The sequence below is a fragment of the Gracilinanus agilis genome, chromosome X (assembly GCF_016433145.1).
Source record: "Gracilinanus agilis isolate LMUSP501 chromosome X, AgileGrace, whole genome shotgun sequence".
NCBI lineage: Eukaryota > Metazoa > Chordata > Mammalia > Didelphimorphia > Didelphidae > Gracilinanus > Gracilinanus agilis.
In genome coordinates, this window is record NC_058136.1 from 66,404,894 (window position 1) to 66,425,915 (window position 21,022).

The following is a 21,022-nucleotide window of genomic DNA, read 5'->3' on the forward strand; positions in this document are numbered from 1 at the left end:
TATATATATATATACATATATATATATATATGGATACTGTGTGACCCTGGACAAGTCACTTAACCACCCTTGCCTAGCCCTTATTGCTCTTCTGCCCTAGAACCAATCTATGGTATGGATTCCAAGACAGTTTACAATAAACAGCTAAAGGAAGCAGACGGCAGCCCTTAGATCCCATTCACTCCTCCACACAGCTCTGCGAGGTGAGCTGGCAAGGAGGCCATTATCCCCACTTTAACAAGTGCCAAACTGAGGTTCAGAGAGGGCAGGTGACTTGGCCCCAGCCACATAGCTGAGACGTTCTAAGGCGGTTTTCTGAGCAGTTGTCCAGGGCTCTTTCCATGACCCCATCCCAGCCGAGAAGGAGGCAGGAAATCCAGCCCTGAACCGGCCTGTCCAGACAGGGCGGCGGGCGGGCGGTCAGACCGATTCCAGAGCGGGGCCTGTTCTCGTGACTCTGAACTGCCCTGCAGCTGGACGCAGGCTGGAAAGAAAAGGTAATTGAAAATAAAAGGCAGCAGCTACTGCCGAGCAAACAAATAACTTTCCTCGATGCGCACACGCACGCGCACGCCCATCGGGAGCATGGGATAGCAATTAGAGAAGGGGGAAGCTAGGCCTCCTGGACAGCGCTCTGCCCAGGCCGGGGAACAGTCCATAAGCCAACCCACATTCACAAGCTTTGGAACCAGCTTCTGTCTGAGGAGAAGTGGGCCACGAGCATGAGCCCCGGAGACAGCCAAAGAACTAGCCACTGGAGGGGAAGGGGCAGGTGGGGGAGGGGAGCACCAGCAGCACCCCAATCTCTCCCGTGTGGGGTGCAGACAGGGCTCAGCTAGGGGCTGCCTCTGCCTTCCTGGCAATGCGCAGGACAGGAGTGCTGTGACATCACCGAGGAAGCTCGCCTCCATGATGGGGAAGGAGTTCGTCTTTTTGAATGACTTCTCTTTGGGGGCAACCAAGTGGCTCGGTGGATAGAGAGCCAGGCCTGGAGACACAAATTTCAATCTGGCCTCAGACGCACATAGGTCATTGGGTGACCCTGGGCAAGTCACTTACCCTCCCCCTGCCCGGCCCTTATCACAAAGACAGCGCACGGATTCAAATAAATCAAATAAATTACTTCTCTCTTTTTTCTTCCAAAAACCAAAATTCTAGCTAGAAATCAGTGCACACACTCTCTCCCTCTCCTTTTCTCTTTGTCTCTCTCGGTCCTCATCCCTCTCTCTGTCTGTCTCTCCTTTTCTTTTCTCTCTGTCCCTCGGTCTATCTCTCTCTCTTTCTCTGTCTCCCCCCTTTTCCCTTCTCCCCCTCTCAATTTCAAGATCCCTTTCAGAAAGTTCTAAATCTTAGAATCCCAATATCTGTCCATAGAATAGGGAGTGTTGCTGGGTGACCCTGGGCAAGTCACTTAACCCCCAATTTCCCAACCCATATTGCTCTTCTGTCTTGGAATCTATACCTAGTATCCATTCTAAGGTTGAAGGTGCAGCTTTAAAAAAGCAATCAAAGAAGGGGAGGGGGTGTCCCTTGGAGGAGGGCATTGGCTGGTGTGGAAGGCAGAGCAGGAACACTGGGTTGGGACCAAAGGCCTGGGTGCAAGTCCCAGCCCTGATTCTGAACTGGCTGGCTGACCTAGATCAAGGCTCTGGGCCTCCCTGAGAAGGATTCCTCTCCTGGCGAGGCGAGGAGCAGAGCCTGCTGGAGGGTCTGGCCCGCAGGGTCATTGGAAACAGGCACCATTTTTATGGTCTGGCCTGCCCTGATTGGCTATGCTTTCCTCCCCCAGTCACACCCTGTCCTCTCATCCTCCATTATTTCCCAGTTGTTTAGCGAGTTTTCCTTTCCAAAAAGATCAGGTTTTTAATTACCTCTCTTTGAGGGGCAGCTGGGGGGCTCAGTGGACTGAGAGGCAGACCCAGAGACAGGAGGTCCTGGGGGCAAACCTGGCCTCAGACACTTTCTAGCTTGTGGGTAGGAGAGAGGAGACTCAGATCAATTTCTGGTCGCCATCTTGACGCTGGCAGAAAAGGTCGGCTGTGTGACCCTGGGCAAGTCACTTCCTTTCCTCGGTCTCTAAGGCCCCCTCCAGATTTTACTAGGATCCCAGGATTGAATATATCCTTTCATCCCTTGGCCTGGAGCAAATCATTTCCCCTTCTTGGGCCTCAGTTTCCTCTTTTGTAATGTGAGGATGAACTGCAGCCCTAGAATATTCTGTTCTTATGACCTTAGTCAAGTGGGGCTTCAGTTTCCTTCTCTTAGACCCTGGCCCCTTTGGCCTGCCCAGCTAATGCCAGCCCCTGGGCCTGCTTGGGGTCCCATCAAGTCAGGGGGTCCTCCTTTGAAGCTCTAGTTGAGGCCTGAAATGGAGGCATACCTTGACGTGAGGCCTGCACAACACATTGTCTCCCTCTGGAGTCTGCACATCTGGTCACAGGCAGGGCCAGGGGCCATGGACATTCCTGTCCCTCCCTCCGCTCTACCTGCTGGATGAGCCCGGCCCCAGGCCGGCAGGAGGGGCCCCCAGCCCCGGCCCCAGGTAGACAGACCCCAGTTGGGTGGTGTGAGGGGGAAGAACAGAGGCAGGGCTTCTGGCCCAACCCTTAATTACCCAGACAGATGTCCCCAGCTCCTCCAATTGGGAGGGAGCGTCCAGGCCTCGAAGGCCCACATGAGATGGTATGTTATGGGGAACCAACAGCTCTGACATCCTGCTTGGGAATATTCCATCCCATTTCCTGTATTCCTGGCAAGGAAAGCTGCTGGGGAATTGGAAGTAGATGGAAGCCTCCCCCCAAAACACACACACAACACACACACACACACACACACACACACACACACAGAGACACACACAGACACACACAGACACAGAAACACAGACACACACATAGACACACACGCAGACACACACACCCCCCTCCCTTTGGACTAACGTCTTGCAAGAATTTTTCAAGTGTCCTGGAAAAGCAATCCTCCTAAGCTGGTGCTGACCACTCTGGCACCCAAAAGAGTACCAGAACATACAGAGAATGTCAGAGCTGGAGGGGACTTCAGGGACTGTCTGGGGCCACCAAATCAGAGATCCAGGACTTGAAAGGATCTTGGAGGACACACAAGTCTATTACATAGAAGGAAACTGAGGTGCACAGAGGTGAAAGAGAAGGAAACTGAAGCACCACAACCAAAGTCATGAGAACAGAAGATTATAAAGCTACAGCTCATCCTCGCATTTTATAAAAAAAGAAACTGAGGTCCAGGAAGGGGAAGTGATTTGCTTCAGGCCAAGGAATGAAAGAGTGCTCAGAGGCCATAAAAAAGGTGGGGTCCTTGGCCTTCTAGCAGCTGAAGGAGAGGCAAAGTTGTGTACTCAAGATCTGAGCATTCTCAGGTGGTCTAGGCCCATATTTGGCAACCCTATGGCACACATGCCGGGGAGGGGGCTGTATAGCCTTCCCCCTCTCCACCACACCTGAGGAGATTTTTCACATGCCCATGTCCCCCCCCCTCTACCCAGCAGCCCAATGGAAGTGCTTCCTCCCCTGTCTAGGGTAAGGAGTAGGGCTCACAGACAGCATATGGGTTGCAGTTTGGGCACTCAGTCTCTAAAAGGTTCGCCATCCCTAGTCTAGGCCACGCTCCTCCTTGGCTTTTGATTTGGGTTTTATTCCCCAGTATTCCTTTTTCCTCACTCCCATGCCTCCTATCCCATTGAGATCCTTGTAACAAATACACAGAGCCAAGCAAAGGCAACTTCACCAGTGGGGTGGCAGCGGCACCCTCAGTCTTGGGCCCATTAACTCCACCTAATCAGCACTCACCTGTCAATTCCCTTGAGACAGAGGAGGCTAGTGGGACCCAGGGAGGAAAAGTGCCCCATTAAGGATACAGAGGAAGTGAGGGAACCAAAGCTCAAGCCCAAATCTCATGCTCTTCTCACTAATTACGGGTGATGTTTTTTTCTTCCCTCCCCCCAACAGCTCCCAGCATGCACACACACTAGCCCCTGGTAGATAGGAGATGAGGAGGAGGTGTCACAGTATAGTAAAAGCACAAGAATTGGGAAGTCAAGTCAACTGGAACCCTGGGCAAATTATCCTTCCTCTCTGGGCCTCGGTTTCCTTATCTGTATAATGCACATAGATGGCTTCAATCAGATAGGGACAATGACAGCCCTGGGCTTGTGCTTTGCTCTGGGCTCCTCTGGGCTGCCTCAGACCAGCCAGAGACTCCACAATTTGAAAGAGGCACCTCTGCAGCCATTGGGAACTTCTGCTGGGCAGAGGGAGGGCATGACCGGGCTCTCCCCAAAGCAACTGGCTAGCAGCAATAGGAAGGAGGGAGGAAAGGGATGAGGGCGGTTCCCATGGAGAGGCAGCTTTAATGTGTTCCAAAGCACTACAAGGTACAAGGATCAGGACCCTAATTTTCAGATGAGTAAATAGGTCCAGAGGAGTTCAGCCTAGGCTCACAGAGCACTGTCATAGGTGGAAGCCCTGAGTTCAAGTCTAGCCTCAGACACTTTCTAGCTGTATAACCCTGGGCAAGTCACTTCACCCTTGTTTACCTCAGTTTCCTCAACTGCAAAATGGGGATGATAATAATAGCTCTTCCCTCCCAGGGTTGTTGTGAGGACCAAATGAGACAATAATTATAGAGTGCCTAGCACAGTGCCTGGCTTCAAAGGGAAACTGATTCCATTCTCACCCTGACCCTCGGTTTCCCTTCAATGCCAGTGACAAAAGCAGAATTATTGGTCCACAGCCCCAGCACCATCCTTACCTGGCAAGGCAAACAAAGGGCTCATGCTCAGGTGGATGTGGGGCAACTTGGCCCAAAGGTCTAGCAGTCTAGAGGGTCAATGGAGATACTGCCTACCCGTCACCAGTGGCTCTGTAAGGTCTGGGTGTCCTGGGGACCCTGCACACCACATCTTGAGAATCTTTAAGATCATTTAGTTGAAACTTTACACAGAGGGGAAAACTGAGGCTCAATGGAGGGAAATGCCTGACCTAAGTCATGGAGTTAGTCCAGGTCAGAGCTAATAGATCTCCGGCATTCGCATAATACAAAGTGCTTTCCACATTTGACCCTCACAATCACTGCCAGGCGGCTGCTCTTATTAGCCTCCATTTTTTCAAATGAGGAAACTGGATGAGGGATGAAGTGACTTGCCCAAGGTCATCAAGCTGGCAAGTATCTGAGGTTGGATTTGAACTCGGGTCATCCTGACTCCAAGCCCAGCACTCTGCACTGTGTGGCACTTCTACTCCCCACCCCTGAGCTGAAAGGCCCACGAGGGGCCACCCAGTCTAAGGTCCCTCACTCAAAAGAGCTGAGGACCAGAGGCTGGGTGACTTTTGTGACCCCACACAGGGGAGTGTCCTACTCGTTTGCACACAGGAACCAAAGAGCCTGGCCTGGGAGCAAAGGATCTGGCTACCTATGACCTTGACAAAGGGCCACTTTCCTCCCGTGGGTCTCGGTTTCCTTCCCTGTAAAGAGGGCTCTGGGGAGGGGAGTCTGCGTGAGATGCTCTTGAAGGCCCCTTCCTGCACTGAACCTCCCTGGTGCTCTGGAGTGTCCTGAGATTACTGCTGCCCAGCTTGGCCTCGGCCTGCTCCTACTGCTGCTCTGAGTTCCCTGGGGCCAGCTGAAATTTGAGTCTGAGCTTGGCGTCTTGGGCAGTACAACAGCGTGGGCAGTGACCATCCTGACAGCTGCCACTCCTGTGCCAAGGCGGGGACTTCCCCGGAACACTGAAGGTCAGGGTCACGAACCGTTCCCCTGGGCTCATAATAATAAAAAAGATGGCTCTCATTTCTTTGCCAATCCCAAGCACCTACTATGTGCCCATCCCTGTGCTAGGGATAGAAGTACAAAGAGACAAACTCTACTCGTGAGGTTTACAAAGCGATTTCCTCAGTACTCGGAGACCAATTACATGTATTATTGTCGCCATTTTACAGAAGAGGAAATTTGGGCTTGAAAAAGTAAAATGACTTGTTTAAGGTCATCCATACATGGAAAAACAGATCCACCCCCAGGTCTTACAGGATTTAGTGCCCCAAAGGACTGAGTCCAGCTTCATCTTCCAAGCGTCCCTATTACAATCAGTCATCACCATCCTCAGGCTCCCCACTGAGGAGTCATCCTGGACTCTATCTTCACTATCTCAACCCCTCCCCCATATCCAAGCTGTTGCCCAAGGCCTTTGCCCCTCAAAAGGGGCAGTAGGAGCAGGCCGAGGCCAAGTTGGACAGCAGTAATCCCAGGACACTCCAGGAGAATCAGAAAGGTTTGATGCAGGAAGGGGCCTTCAAGAGCATCTCACGCAGACTCCCCTCCCCAGAGCCCTCTTTACAGGGAAGGAAACTGAGACCCACAGGAGGAAAGTGGCCCTTTGCCAAGGTTATAGGTAGCTGGATCTTTTGCTCCTCACTGACATGGTCCCTCCCCTGGTCTAGGCCCTCATCACCTCATCCCAGAACCTCCTAATCAGTCTCTCTGCCTCTGGTCTCTCCCCACTTCAGCCCATCCTCCATTCAACCATTAAACCCCAGGGCTGCCTGGGTTCTTCCCTCACCAGTAAACTCTGGTGGCTCTCCATCACCTCTGGGATCAAATACACAAGCCTCTGCCTTAAAGCCCTTCAGCATTTGCCCTCCTCCCTACCTTTTCAGTCCTGCAACATCTCATTCTCCTCTGGGAACTCTGTGCTCCAGCAGCACTGGCCCCCTGGATGTCCCTCCCACAAAGCATTCTGGTCCCTGACTTTAGACACTTGGCTCTGCTCTCTCCCCTCCTCCACTCCACCTCAGCTTAAATCATCTTCCTTCTGTTCATGATCTCCACCGAGGCCCATCTAGAGTTTGGTCTGGAGAAAGCTGTTCACATGTACTCTCTCTCCCCAGACTGGGAGCTCCCTGCAAGCAGGCCCTGATCTGACCTTTCTTTGTATAACACAGTACCCAATGAATTGAAAGTGCTTAATAAATGCCTGCTGGCTTGGCTCCTTATACAGAGGAGGAAACTGAGGCCAAGGGAAGTCAAGTCACAAGCAATAAGCAGAAGAGCTGGAATTCAAACTTGTGTCCTCTTCCATAACTGTTCCCTCCTCCAAAAATCAAGCATGGGGCCTGGTGCTAGCCCACCAGCCACACCAGCCATCACAGAGCAGTCACTGGGCTTCCCTGAAACACACCAGGCGCTCGGATGAGGGACTTAAGAGTATTTCATTGGATCAGAGACCTGGAAGTCCAACCTCCTCACTTTACAGGGGGGAAACTGAGGCCCCAAGGTCACACAAAGGATCCTAGGTCTAGACCTAGATGTGACCTCAGAGGCCCTCTAATTCAATCCCCTCATTTTAGAGGGAGAAATTAAGGGCAGGGTGGGAGAGAGACTAGCCCAAGGTCACACAGGTAATAAATAATCTGTCCTCTGACTCCAAACCCAGCACCATATTATATTCACTGTATTATACTGCCTTCCATTAGATTCCAGGATCTCTAAGGTCCTTTTGAGTTCCAAATCCTATTAGTCCATGTGGCTTTCCATTCCACAGAGGGGATTAGTTTAACTACAAATGAGGGGGAGGGTCCAGGACCTCCCACTTCAGACCACCCCAGATCCCCAGAGACAGACACACAAGCTACTGGGTGGAATGGACTGGGTAAGTGTCTGCAGCAGATGGAGACACCAGAGGGCGGCTGCCAGGCCAGGCCAGGACCACCCAGTGACCTGGAAATCAGGCCAAGGGCCTTGGTTGGGGCCCCTTGCTGTGCTCACCAGCCATGGGATTCTGTAGCACTGAAGCTACAAGGGCCAGGGAAAGAGGATTTCAGCTGGAGTCACAGGCCCTGGGTTCAAGTGTGGCCTCTGAAACATGCTTCCCAGGTGACCCTGGGTTAGGCACTTTGACCTCTTCATGCCCCACACAACTCACTAAGCCAAGAAGATGCACAACAGGTGCTGCCTTGCATTGGGGGAGGGGCATTTCCTCACCTAGGAGCTCCTTCTACCAATAAAATCAGACAGCTATTTGGACTAAATGGCTACCGTGGCCCCTTCTGCCCCCACATCGATGATCTGTCTCACCGGTAGCCCTCTCTTCTCCTCATCCCCATGGGTTCTCCCGTCTCAGTTGCCAAATAGCCAGCAACTATGGAAGTCATTGCTGGCTGACATCAAGGTCACCTGTCCCCACCCACCACCCCAGGATCCCCACCCCCATACTTCCCTACTCTGCCTCTTCTCCACTTCCCTTTCCCTTAGAGCTAAACCAAATATAAATTCCCAGACAGGAAATGCCTTTAAGGAGCCGGGCCACACCCCACGATCTGGGGAAAACTGTCTCTTGGTCAAAAAGGAAATGGGCCCGGGTGAGTTACCCTTCCTTTACACCAGCTCCTGCTGCCCTCTCTGCCCTCTCCTGCCTCCCCCCATGCTGGGGAAGAGGGGAGAGGCAGAGATTCCAGCCATCTCTGGCTGGAACCCAAGATGCAATGGGATTCATTTGTCATTTTCTTCCATCTCTCGATATAAATCGGTTTTGCTATTATTCCAGAAATGGCCTCTATTGCAAGGGTGTCACCCAGAAGGCACCTCAAGGGCCACGTTCTTAGGCCGGTGACTAAGGCAGTTGGGGCCAGGCAGTTAGTCAGCAGGGGTTCAGCCATCAACATGAAACTATGACATGCAGCTGGGGTGAGGATTCAGAGGTTCTCCTTTCCTTATAGAGCAGTAAGGCAGGCAAGGAAGTAGAGCAGTGCCTCATGGGAGGTTGGATTCCCCACTGGCCATCATGGCTCTCCCCAGACAGTTGGAAAGGAGAGCTCCAGAAGCCAGTTCACCCAACCCCCTCATTTTACAAAGAGGGAAATTGAAGTCTCAAGAGGTTACCCAGTTTTAAGCCAGAAGCAGGATTTAAACCTAGTTTCTGCCTCTTCCTGCTTTTATGACATCAGGCAAGTCCCTTCCCATTGGTCTGTAAAATGAGGGGCCTAGACCAGGGGATCTCAGAGGTCTCTTCCAGCTGTAAACAGATCTAAGCTCCTTCGGGTCCAGAGACATCCTGCCCTTGCCTTAACACACTGCTGTTAAGCCGGCCTGTTCTTTTGAGGCCTGTTCTTTTGAGGTCCCACAGGCAGCCTAAGGAAATGCATGCTGTTGAAACCAAGGCCCCACTCTCTCCTGGGAAGCCTGCTAACTCAATATGGGCAGAGACTTGCCCCAAGGAGCTCCCGCTGTAACTGGGAGATTTAGTGGACACCCACAGGTGAAGCAGTGGGGAGGGTGGGAAAAGCTTAGAAAAGAGGGCTTGAGCCAAGCAGGGAAGGCCTTTAAATGCCAGGAGTGACCATTTCCCCTGGCCATGTGAGTCAACTGGCTAAAATGCAACTTTGGTGGGAGGAGGGGGGTGTTCAGACCTTCCTTCATTCTGGGAAGAATATTTTGACCGCAGGTGGAAGCTGGATTGGCATGGGGTTAGACGGAAGGCAGGGCGACCAATTAGGAGAATAGAAAAGATGAGATCTATTTCTTCATCCATCTATCTATCCATCCATCTATCTACCTATCCATCTGTCCATCTATCTATCCATCTATCTCTCTATTCATCCATCTATCTATCCATCTATCTATCTATCTATCTATCTATCCATCCATCTATCTACCTATCCATCTGTCCATCTATCTATCCATCTATCCATCCATCTCTCTATTCATCCATCTATCTATCCATCTGTCCATCTATCCATCTATCTATCTGCCTATCTCTCTATCCATCTCTCTATCCATCTATCTCTCTATCCATCTATCTAACTCTATCTGTCTGTCCATCCATCTATCTATCTATCTATCTATCCATCCATCCATCCATCCATCTATCTATTTATCTATCCATCCATCCATCATCCATCTACCCATCCATCCATCCGTCTATCCATCCATCTACCTATCTATCTATCTATCCATCAGTCTATCCATCTATCTATCTATCTAACCATCCATCCATCTATCTATCTGTCCATCTAACCATCTATCTATCTATCTATCCATCTATCTAACTCTATCTATCTATCCATCTATCTATCTATCTAACTCTCTATCTACCCATCTCTCTGTCTCTCCATCCATCTAGCTGTCTATTTATCTAGCTAGCTAAAGAGCGAGGGAAAGAGACAGAGAAATATCCAGGTGAAAAGCGGGTAGAGGCTGGGAGAGTAGGTCAGCAAATTCATCTGTGAAGATGGGACCAATGAGAGTTAGCAGCTGGTTGACTATTCAGGACTGAGGAACAAAGGGAAGACCTTGACACTCAGAACCTGGGAGCCTGCTGGGATGGCATGAGAGGTGGATCTAAGGGCTCCCGGTGGGAAAAGGCCCTTCCTGAGCAGCTTTATTGAGGCAGGTAGCTGGACTTTCAAGGCTAGACAGAAATACAACGGAGAGGCCTGTGAAGTTTCCCTCTCCAATTCCACACTCCTTTGGCTCTCTGAGATCCCTCCCAGCTCTGGCATTCCAGGAGGTGGCCATCTAAAAATGAAGGCTCACTTCCCAACACCTGGCCACTGATGAGGGGGGAAAAAAGCTTTAGGGGGGAGACACTCACTGACTCTGACTTCAAGCCCCCAAAAAGCTGGCTGGTCGGTGGCATCTTCCTATCTCAGGCTCCTCAAAGATGGGCCACTGGTCAGCCAGAGATAAGGGGCAGGAAATCCTCCCTCCTCCCCCCAGCTCTGGCTCAGCCTAGAGCAGGGCTGGGCCTCAGGGCTGCTGGGCCTCAGGGCTGGGGCTATGGCAAAGGCTAGAAGTTCCTTGGAGATAGGAGAGCTGCAGGCCTTCTTCATAGATGACGTGGGCCAGGGGAAGCATTGCTGGCCTTAGGAATACCTCCCTTTCCGAGTTAGTCAAAGCCTGATCATGCGCCCCCACCATACTGACTCCTTCCTCCTCGCAGGGTCCCTTGGGCAAAGTAGCATGGTGCAAAGAGCACTGGCAAACCCTAGAGTAGGAAGAATTAGAGGACTTTGGGAAAATTGTTTAACCTCAGGGATTCCGCTTCCTTACTTGAAAAATGGGCACAGTACTCAAGCTCTAGACTTGGTCATTCATTCACCAATTACTATGTGCCAGGTTCTATGCTAAGCATTGGAGATACAAAGGCAAAAACACAATGCCGGGCATGTAGGTAGGTGGTGCTACAATGTACAAAGCCCTGGGCCTGGAGTCGGGAGGACCTGAGTTCAAATTCAGCCTCAGATACTTGCTAGCTATGTGACCCTGGGCAAGTCCCTTATCCTCTGCCTGCCTCTGTTTCCTCCACTGTAAAATGGGGATCATAATAGCACCTACCTTGTTGTAAGGATCCAATGGGACGGTTATTTGTAAAGTACTTAGCACAAGTGCCTGGCAAATGCTTGTTCTCTTCCCCCCTTTGCCCTCAAGCACCTCAAATTCTAATGAGAGAGACAACATGCAAAAAAAAAAAAGTCATCCAAGATATTTCCAGTGTCGATAGACAGCACTAGTAGGAGAGAGCCAGGGCAAGGTGTCCTGCAGGAGATGGGATTTGGGCTGGGACCTGAAAGCAGCCAAGGAAGCCAAGTGAGGGAAGAGGAGGGAGAACATTTGAGCAGAGAGAGACAGGCAGTGCCAGTGCCCAAAGTTGGGAGATGATTCCATCTTGTGAGAAGAACATGGAGGAGGCTGGTGCCACTGGATCACAGAAGAGTAAAATGCAAGAAGACCCCGTGGGCCAGGTTCTGAAGGGCTTTGAACACCAAGCAGAGAGAAGTTCCTGGAGATGACAGCCATCCAATGGAGTTTAATGACCAGGGGAGAGAAGTCCGAGGGGGAGAAGAGGATGGCTACAAAGGTAGAAATGCGATCTGACAACAAACTGGGTGTGGGGATAAGAGGAACCAAAGATGGCACCAAGATTCCCAGACTGGGTCACTGGGAATAACGAGGTTCCCTTGCCAGGCTAGAATAGGGGAGCACAGAAAAGGAGAGAGATGAGAGGCAGATGCTGAATCCTGCTGGGCCATGCTGATCTCGAGAGGTCAATAGAACAGTCAGTTGGAAATGTCCGATGAGCAGAATAGAGACGTGGGGCCAGAGCTCTGGGCTGATCACATAGATCTGGGATCACAGGCCTAGAGATAACTGAATGCAAAGCTTATGAGATCACCAAGTAAGATAGTATGGAGCAGATATCCAAGAGGGCCCAAGAAAGAGCCTTAGGGGACACTTTGAGTGAGAGGGCGTAACCTGGATGAAGAGCCAGCAAAGGAGACTAAAAAGGAGTGGTCACAGGTAGGAAAATAATGGAGAGAGTAGAATCACAAATATCTGGAGAGGGGAGACTATCCAGGAGGTGATCAACAGTGTCAAAGGTTGCAGAAAGGTCAAGAAGGATGTTTGAGAAAAGGCCATTAGATCTGGCAATTAAAAGATCACTGGGAATTTTGGAGATAGTGATTCCTTTCAAATCAATGAACAAATACTGATTTTTTTTCTCCTTCTTGCCCCAATTTTAAAATGAAAACAAAACCTATGTGACAAATACGCATAATCGAGCGAGACAAATTTCCACATTGCCCAAAATCTATATCTTATTCTGCATCTTAAATTCATCATCTCACTGCCATAAAGCATGCTTTATTATCTAGAAATATGACTAGTCATTGTATCAAAACTAAAATCACTTCTCTCTGCATCAGTTCACACAAGTCTTCTCTAGTTTTTCTGAAACCGTCCCTTTCATCATTTCTTATGGCACAGAATATCCGTTACTAGTTCTCTGCCACTACAAAAAGAACTGCTCTAAATATTTGGGCACAAATGGATTCTCCCTTCCTCTTTCTTTGATCTCTTTTAGACTCTGGTTTTGTCAAATGGTATGTAACTTTGGGGACATAAAAGTTACACATTTTTCTAGAATGGTCGGACCAATTCACAGTTCTGTCAACAACACATTAATTTGCCTGTTTTCTCACAGTCCCTCCAACATGTCATTTTCCATTTTTTCATCAACTTTGCTAATCTGATGAGTGTGATGTAGAACCTCAGAGCTACTTTAATTTACATTTATCTAATTATTGGTGATTTGGAACTTGTTTTCTTCTCACTGTTCCTATCCTTCTACCATTTATCAGTCGGAGAATGGCTCTTAATTCTTACTGGTATTGATTTGAATCAATTCCTTATATATATAGGGAACTAAGTAATGTAGTGGATAGAGGCCTGGACTTGCCCTGAGTTCAAATCCAGCCTCAGTAGTTATATGACTGAGCAAATCACTCAACCTCTGCCTGCCTCAGTTTTCTCAATTGTAAAATGAGGATAATTATAGCACCTATATCCTAGGATTGTTGTGAGAACCAAGAGAGATAATACTTGAAAAGTTCAATTGAGAAATGGCTAAACAAGTTGTGGTATATGATGGTGATGGAATGCTATAGCGCTTTAAGGAATGATGACCAGGAGGATTTCAGAAACAGCTAGAAAGACCTTTATGAACTGACGTCGGAGTGAAATAAGGAGAACCAGTAAAACACTGTATACAGTAACAGCAATCTTGTGGAATGATTGACTGGGACAGACTTAGCAAGTCTCAGCAATGCAATGATCTAGGGCAGTGCTGGGCCAACTTTTTACAGAGGGGGCCAAAGGAAAGGAAATGCTCCTCTGTCAGTCTGTTTCTAAGGCGATTCTTTCCAAGTTTCATTGTATCGTATCCTACTCGTTGTATTCGTCCGATTAGGAAGAATGTCCCGCAGCTGGATAGAACATTTCAGGGGGCCCCATCTGGCCAGTGGGCCATAGTTTGCCCATCACTGATCCAGGACAATTCTGAGGGCCTTAGGACAAAGAAGGCTCTCCACTGCCAGAGAAAGAACTGCTGGAGGCAGATGTAAATGAAAGCAGATGATTTTTCACTTTAGTTTATTTGGACTTTTGTTTTGGGGTTTGAGTTTCTTATGAGTGTTCTCTTATAACAATGGACAAAAAGAATTATGTTTTGCATGCATAACCCAGGTCAAATTACTTACCATCTCTAGGAGGAAAGAGGGAAGGAAACAGTTTGAATCTTATAATTTCAGAAAATATGTTGAAATTGTTATTACATGTAATTAGTAAAATAAAGTGTTTAAAGTACTTAGAAAAGTGCTTAGCATACTACCTGGCACATAGTAGGCACTTATGCTTATGCTTATAAGCATAATGCTTATTCTCTACTGTGTACTTTGCTACTAACTCACTATATGATCTTGGGCCTCAGTTTCCTCTTCAGTAAAATTAAAAGATAGGATTGGAATATTTCCAATAGCCAAATATTTCACAGTGCCACTGTGACCCATATTCCCGTGTGACCTCAAGGAAAGTTCTTCACCTTTCTAGGCCTTCTTTTGTTGTTATTTAGTCATTTTAGTCATGTCCAAATCTTTGTGACCCAATTCGGGTTTTCTTGACAAAGACACTGGTGTGGTCTGCCATTTCCTTCTCCAGCTCCTTTTACTGATGAGGAAACTGAGGTAAACAGGGTGAAGTGACTTGTTCCAGGGTCACACAGCTACTAAATGTCTGAGGTCAGACTGGAACCCAAGAAGATGAGTCTTCCTGACTCCAGGACTGTCCCATGTGCCACCCAGCTGCCTGGTTTAATTTTACATATCTATAAAATGGCATTAAGCTATAGGCTGGATGAAATTACAATTATGTGAATTCGAGAGTGCTTGATGACTAGAGCCAAAGAGAAATCAGGTATTAGTGGGCCAACACCAGTTTGGCAAGAAGTCTCCAGTAAAAGGCCACAAGGATCAATATTTGGCCCGCTTTATTAATGCCTCAGTTTAAAGTATAGATGCTCTGAAAATCACATTTTCAGATGACACAAAACCAATCGAGTATAGGACAAAATGAAGCCAAGATTTTGACAAGAATCAAATTAAATGTAATAGAAGCAAATATGAAGTCTTCTATGATCCACGGCACAAAGTGAGGAGGTGTAGTTGGATAGTTGTTTGCCTGAAAAATATCTGAGGGTTGTAGCTAACTTTAACCTTCACATGAGTCAACAGCGAAACAGGGCATCCTCCAAAAATTAATTTGGGCCCAGGCCACACACAACTGGGAACAATGGGGAGAAGAGGCAAAGAGGCAGATTCGGGTTTAATATCCTGAGAAATTTCCCGACAATGAGAGCTCTTCAAAGAAGAATGAGCCACCCTGGAATCTCACTGGGTGCTCATAGGATCAAAGATGTAGAATTGAAGGTTCCTATCATCTAGTGCAGTGATGGGCAAACTATGGCCCGAGGGCCAGATGCAGCCCCCTGAAATGTTCTATCCGGCTGCGGGACATTCTTCCTAATCTGACAAATACAACGAGTAGGACACAATACAATGAAACTTGGAAAGAGTCGCCTTAGAAACAGACTGACAGAGGAGCATTGCCTTTCCTTGGGCCCCCTCTGTAAAAAGCGGGCCCATCACTAAGCTAGTCCAAAGCCCTCACTTTGTTACAAAGGTTGGACAGCCATCTGTAAGGAATGTCATAGAGGAGATCCTTGAGTCAATACAGGTGGGACTGGATGGTCTTTGAGATCTTTTCCAACACGAGATCCTGTGATGGGGGTGGGGAGGGGAGGGGAGAGCCCAAACAGCACTGGCATCATCTATCTAACCAGGCTGCATTGGGGGAAGTGCTCAGTACCCCTTCCAGAGAGCTAGAAAAAGGAAAATATGATTCCTCCATATCATTTCCCATGTCTTCCACCAATCCTCGTTATGGCATGGAGGTGGCCCTGGATTCAAGGACACTCTGGCAGACTCTTCCAAGCTGGAAAGACATCAGGTACAATCCCAGCAACCACCTGAGTTTGCTTTCCAAGGTCCCTAGCTAAATCTGGAGGCTCAGCCACCATTGGAAGGCAGACTGGCAACCAGCTGAAGGACTCGACCATGGCAACTCAGAACCAAAGAACAATACAAAATGGCCCTCGTATCCATGCCTTCTGCTTTTTCTGCAGTGTCCGGGGCAGGGGAGCAGAAAAGAAGACAGAGGGTGCTGAGAATCATGATGTTCAGCCCATAGAAAACATTCCCTTAACTTTTGGGACTCCTGATGGGAGACTCTTGTCCCGTGACCTCACTAAGCATGCTATAGACATGCCTCTGAGGGAGCTGAATCATATCAATATTGACAACTTCCCTAAAAATGAAACTAGCAAAAAGGGATGCTGTGAACAGAAAGATGTCTCCTGTTATTTGTGGGAAGTGGATAGTTTTTTTTTAATTTTAAACCCTTAACTTCTGTGTATTGACTTATAGGTGAAAGATTGGTAAGGGTGGGCCATGGGGGTCAAGTGACTTGCCCAGGGTCACACAGCTGGGAAGTGTCTGAGGCCGGGTTTGAACCTAGGACCTCCTGTCTCTAGGCCTGGCTCTCAATCCACTGAGCTACCCAGCTGCCCTGGATAGCTTTTGTAAGAACCAATATCAGAGGAGCAGCTAAGTAGCCCGATGCAAGGAGAGCCAGGCTGGAGAGGACAGGTCCCGGGTTCAAATGTGGCCTCAGACACTTCCTAGCTGGGAGACCCTGGGCAAGTCACTTAACTCCAATTGCCTAGCCCTTACCACTCTTCTGTCTTGGAGATGATACTTAGTACTGATTCTAAGATAGAAAGGTCGGTGTATAAAAAAAACCAGTATCAGATTCCTGACCAATAAAATCCAATGGCTCCTTAATACATTTCAGATAAAATTCTAACTCCTCTATTTCATATTTTAAGTCCTTCACAACCTGATTAGAACTTCTCTTTCCAACATTATATATTACTCTTCTTCCAAATCTTCTCTTCCCTCCTCAAGCTTCTTACACATCCTCCTCTCCTCTCCTCCTCAAATCTGATGGGTCTTTTTCTCAGTCCTCGTCCTTCTCAACCTCTCTATGGCAGCGGATGCTTCTGACTACCCTCTCTTCCTGGATACTTTCTTCTCTGGGTTTTTGAGACCCTCCACCTACGTATGTGGAGTATGTCCGGAGCCCCCTTCACCAAGGGTTTCTAGCCCATAGGTCGGTGTATAGATTTCAAGGAGTTCCCGACCTTAGATGGGGCATCTTTATGTCAGAATCACCAGTTCCCTTTGTAATCTTATATATGTTATCAAATACACTTAGAAACATTATTCGCAGGCATCCATACACTTCTCCAGACAAGACTGCCAAAGAGAGAAAGGTTATGATGTCCAGCTCGGCTCCCATGGGTTTAATTATCACCTCTATGCAGATGACTCTCAAATCCATATATCTTGCCCCAGAGTCTCCCTTGGGCATTGGTCTTAGATCACCAATTGTCTATTGGATATTCCAAACCAGATGTACTAGAAACATCTTAAACTTCATGTTTAAAACTGAACTCATGATTCTTTCCCCCAAAACTCTTCTCTCTTGCAGATCTTCCTATTTCTGTGGAAGGTAAATCATCTTTACAGCAAACTGGATCATAAACTCGGTGTCATCCTAGACCCATGTTGGAGAACTGTGTGCCACAGGGGGCTGCTCCTCTCCCCCTCACCACACGTGCCTGAGGACATTTCTCACATGACTCGCCCCTCTGCCCAGCAGCCCAATGGGAGCACTTCCTCCCTCCCCTGTCTGGGGGACGGGGGCAGCTCACATGCCATGTGAAGGGTTGCAGATTGGGCACTCGATCTCTAAAAGGTTCACCATCACTGTCCGAGATCCTTCACTCTCCCTCACCCCATAAATAGAATCGGTTATCAAATCTTGCCACTTTTCCCTTCACAACACCTCTTGCATAGGAAGTAATCCACCTCCAGTCCCACAACCACCACCTTAGCTCAGGTCCTCATCACCTCTGGCCTAGATGATTGCAACAGCCTCCTAATAGGCCTCCCTGCCTCACATCTCTTTCCCCTCCGGCCTATCCTCCATTCTGTTGCCAAAGGAATTCTCCTTAAGAGAGGATGTGACCATATAAGACTTCTCTGCTTAACCAACTATAGCTAGGCCCCTTTATCTTCAGTTTCACTTTCTATATTTTCAGTTATCTGAGGTCAACTCCAAGTACTGGAGGTCCACTGGGGAAGCACCAAATGTCCACCGCAGCGTCAGTCTACCCCAGGCAACCTTGGACTCTTTTGCCTCCACTTTCACTTTTTGGGGGGATGAGTAGGAGGCTGTGGAGCACTAAGTCAAGGGGCAGGAGCAGAGAGAGGAAATATATATATGGGGATCAACAAGGATTCACTTATATCAATGGTTTCAGTCATCCGAGGTAGCCTTATTCTATTTGGCCCCCAAAATAGGAGCAATGGGTACAAGTTTCACCAAATATATTATAGCAGTTATAAAAATAAAACAGGCGTAAGGATTGGACCGATGATTTCATTGATAGAGTAGTTTCCAGGAAGAGGAAATTCCCTCTAACTATGCAGGTCTCCAACTATTTGCAACTTGAAGTCTTAGAGAGTTCCAGTGAATCGAGAGTGATTTGGCCAAGGCCACAAAACCAGCATGTGCTAGAAAGACTAGTCTGAGGCCAGCTCTATCCGTTTTACCAAATGCTTCTCATAAGACAAAACAGTGGTCTTAGTTATGGTTGGAAAAGAATTATGGATAATGATACCCAAGACAATCAAGTTTTAAGAAATGTTTTTCCCCAAAATCAAGTCCACCTAATACATTACCAATAATATGATTATTGGGAGCAAGCAGGTGGCTTAGTGGATAGAGAGCCAGGTGTGGAGACAGGAGGTCAAGGTTCCAATCTGGCCTCAGACACTTCCTAGCTGGGTGACCCTGGGCAAGTCACTTGACCCCCACTGCCCAGCCCTTACCGCTCTTCTGTCTTGGTACCAATACACAGTATTGACTCCAAGATGGAAGGTGAGGGTTTTTAACAAAAATAACGATAATATGTTTATGGTTATAATTTTATAGGCTATAACTCTAAAAATTGTAACTATGTGGTTTTTGGTATGTTTAAGATTTGTTTGTGTTACAAAAATTGTAAGTGGAGTAGCAAAACTTTTTTGTAGAAAATGAGGTCATTATTTCATAAAGTTGGAAAACTGCTAGCTTCTAGAGTATAGAGAAGATGCATTCATCTGGATCTAATGCCAAACATGACAAAAAGACTTTAATTCATTATATTCAGAAAGAATATGACAGGTTATAGACCCTAGACTCAAGTGTGTGTTTAGTCAAGACCAGGGGTCGGCAATGTATGGCTCTCGAGCCATATCTGGCTCTTTCGAGGGCCAGATATGGCTCTTTCTGCAGCAGTCATAAAGTCCATTTTTTTTCAGGCACTGTTACAGGAGCGGCACTGTGAGCACTGTACGGCTCTCATGAAATGACATTTTAAATAAGGTGGCGTTTATGGCTCTCACGGCCAAAAAGGTCGCCGACCCCTGGTCAAGACCATCAAATTGTTAGAGCAAGGATCGAAATCAATAAAAATCAAAAGATATGGTGTACAACTGAAGCATCTCCAGCCTGCCTTTACAAAACTGTTGATGCCAAAATTGGAAATGAATAAAAGGACAGATATTGACATAGACTATCACCATTTTCAAAGGAAGTTTAAATAATTTAAACCAACTGTCACAACAGGGAACTCAAATGAACCTAGATACAGCCTCACTCTGCAAACACTTTTATCTCTTTGCCAATGATGAGAAATGTAACAGTCAAGGGCAAAACATGGTAAGTATATACACTTTTTTAAAACCCTCACCTTCAGGCTTAGAATCAATACTGAGTATTGGTTCCAAGGCAGAAAAGCAGTAAGGGCTAGACAACTGGGGTTAAGTGACTTGCCCAAAGTCTCACAGCTAGGAAGTATCTGAGGACAGATCTGAACCCAGGACTTCCAGTCTCCAGGCCTGGTTCTCTATCCACTGAGCCACCTAGTTGCCCCACTTTTTCAAAAATCCTAAAGACAGAGATGATAAAAGATTATAAGCAGTATTACCTCCAAACCAGTTAGAAGTAGCAGAGAGGAGAAAAAAAACCCACAACCCTATACACAAAGTTCATGAGAAAACCCATAAAGCCAAGTCACTCTGAAGATGTTTAAGCATTTAACTGGAAGGAAGAAACAGAGCAGATCTTTTCTGTAAAATAGTTAATAAAGTAACAAGATATAAAATATACCACAAAATGATGATATCCCAAAAAAGACTGATTAACAAAACCCAAGAGCTAAAAAAGAAATTCCTTTCAAAAGCACTACACAATGCAAAGAATAGCTGAGAGTTAGGCACCAATACACTCAAGACTCAAAGGAATACAACTATAAAGAGTTCTTTATAAAAAAAAAAAGGACAAAACATCTACAAAAAAATTCATGTGGAGGAACCAAAGGCCCAAAATCTCAAATGAAATGATGAAAAAAGCAGAAACAAAGGAGCCAAAGCAATGTTGGTTCTGAAATGACATTATAAAGCAGTAACCATCAAAGTTATATGATACAGGGGGGGAAATCGAGCAAGTTGGCCAAGTGATCAGACTATGTAATGAAAGCAATGAGATGTAATAAAAACGTCTGATAAAGCTATGGCCATAAGCTGCTGGGGAAAGCACTCCTCATCTGGAAAGAGTTGCTGAGAAAACTGGAAAGCAATTTAATTTGGCAGAAATTGGTTTTACACCAACACTTTAAGTCATAGAGTATATGTTCCTAATGGATGCATCGGTAGGTCAACAGTAATTTATTAAGTCAATTAGAATTTATTAGGTGCTTAGCATGTGCTAAGTGCTGGGGTTACAGATCAAAGCAAAAGGCAACCCCTAGCCTCAAAGAGCTCACAGTCTAATGTGGGAGATACTTGCAAACAACTATACATGAACAAGAGCTAGAGAGGGATGGAGAAAGTGAGGGATAAGAAGGAAGGAAGGAAGGAAGGAAGGAAGGAAGGAAGGAAGGAAGGAAGGAAGGAAGGAAGGAAGGAAGGAAGGAAGGAAGGAAGGAAGGAAGGAA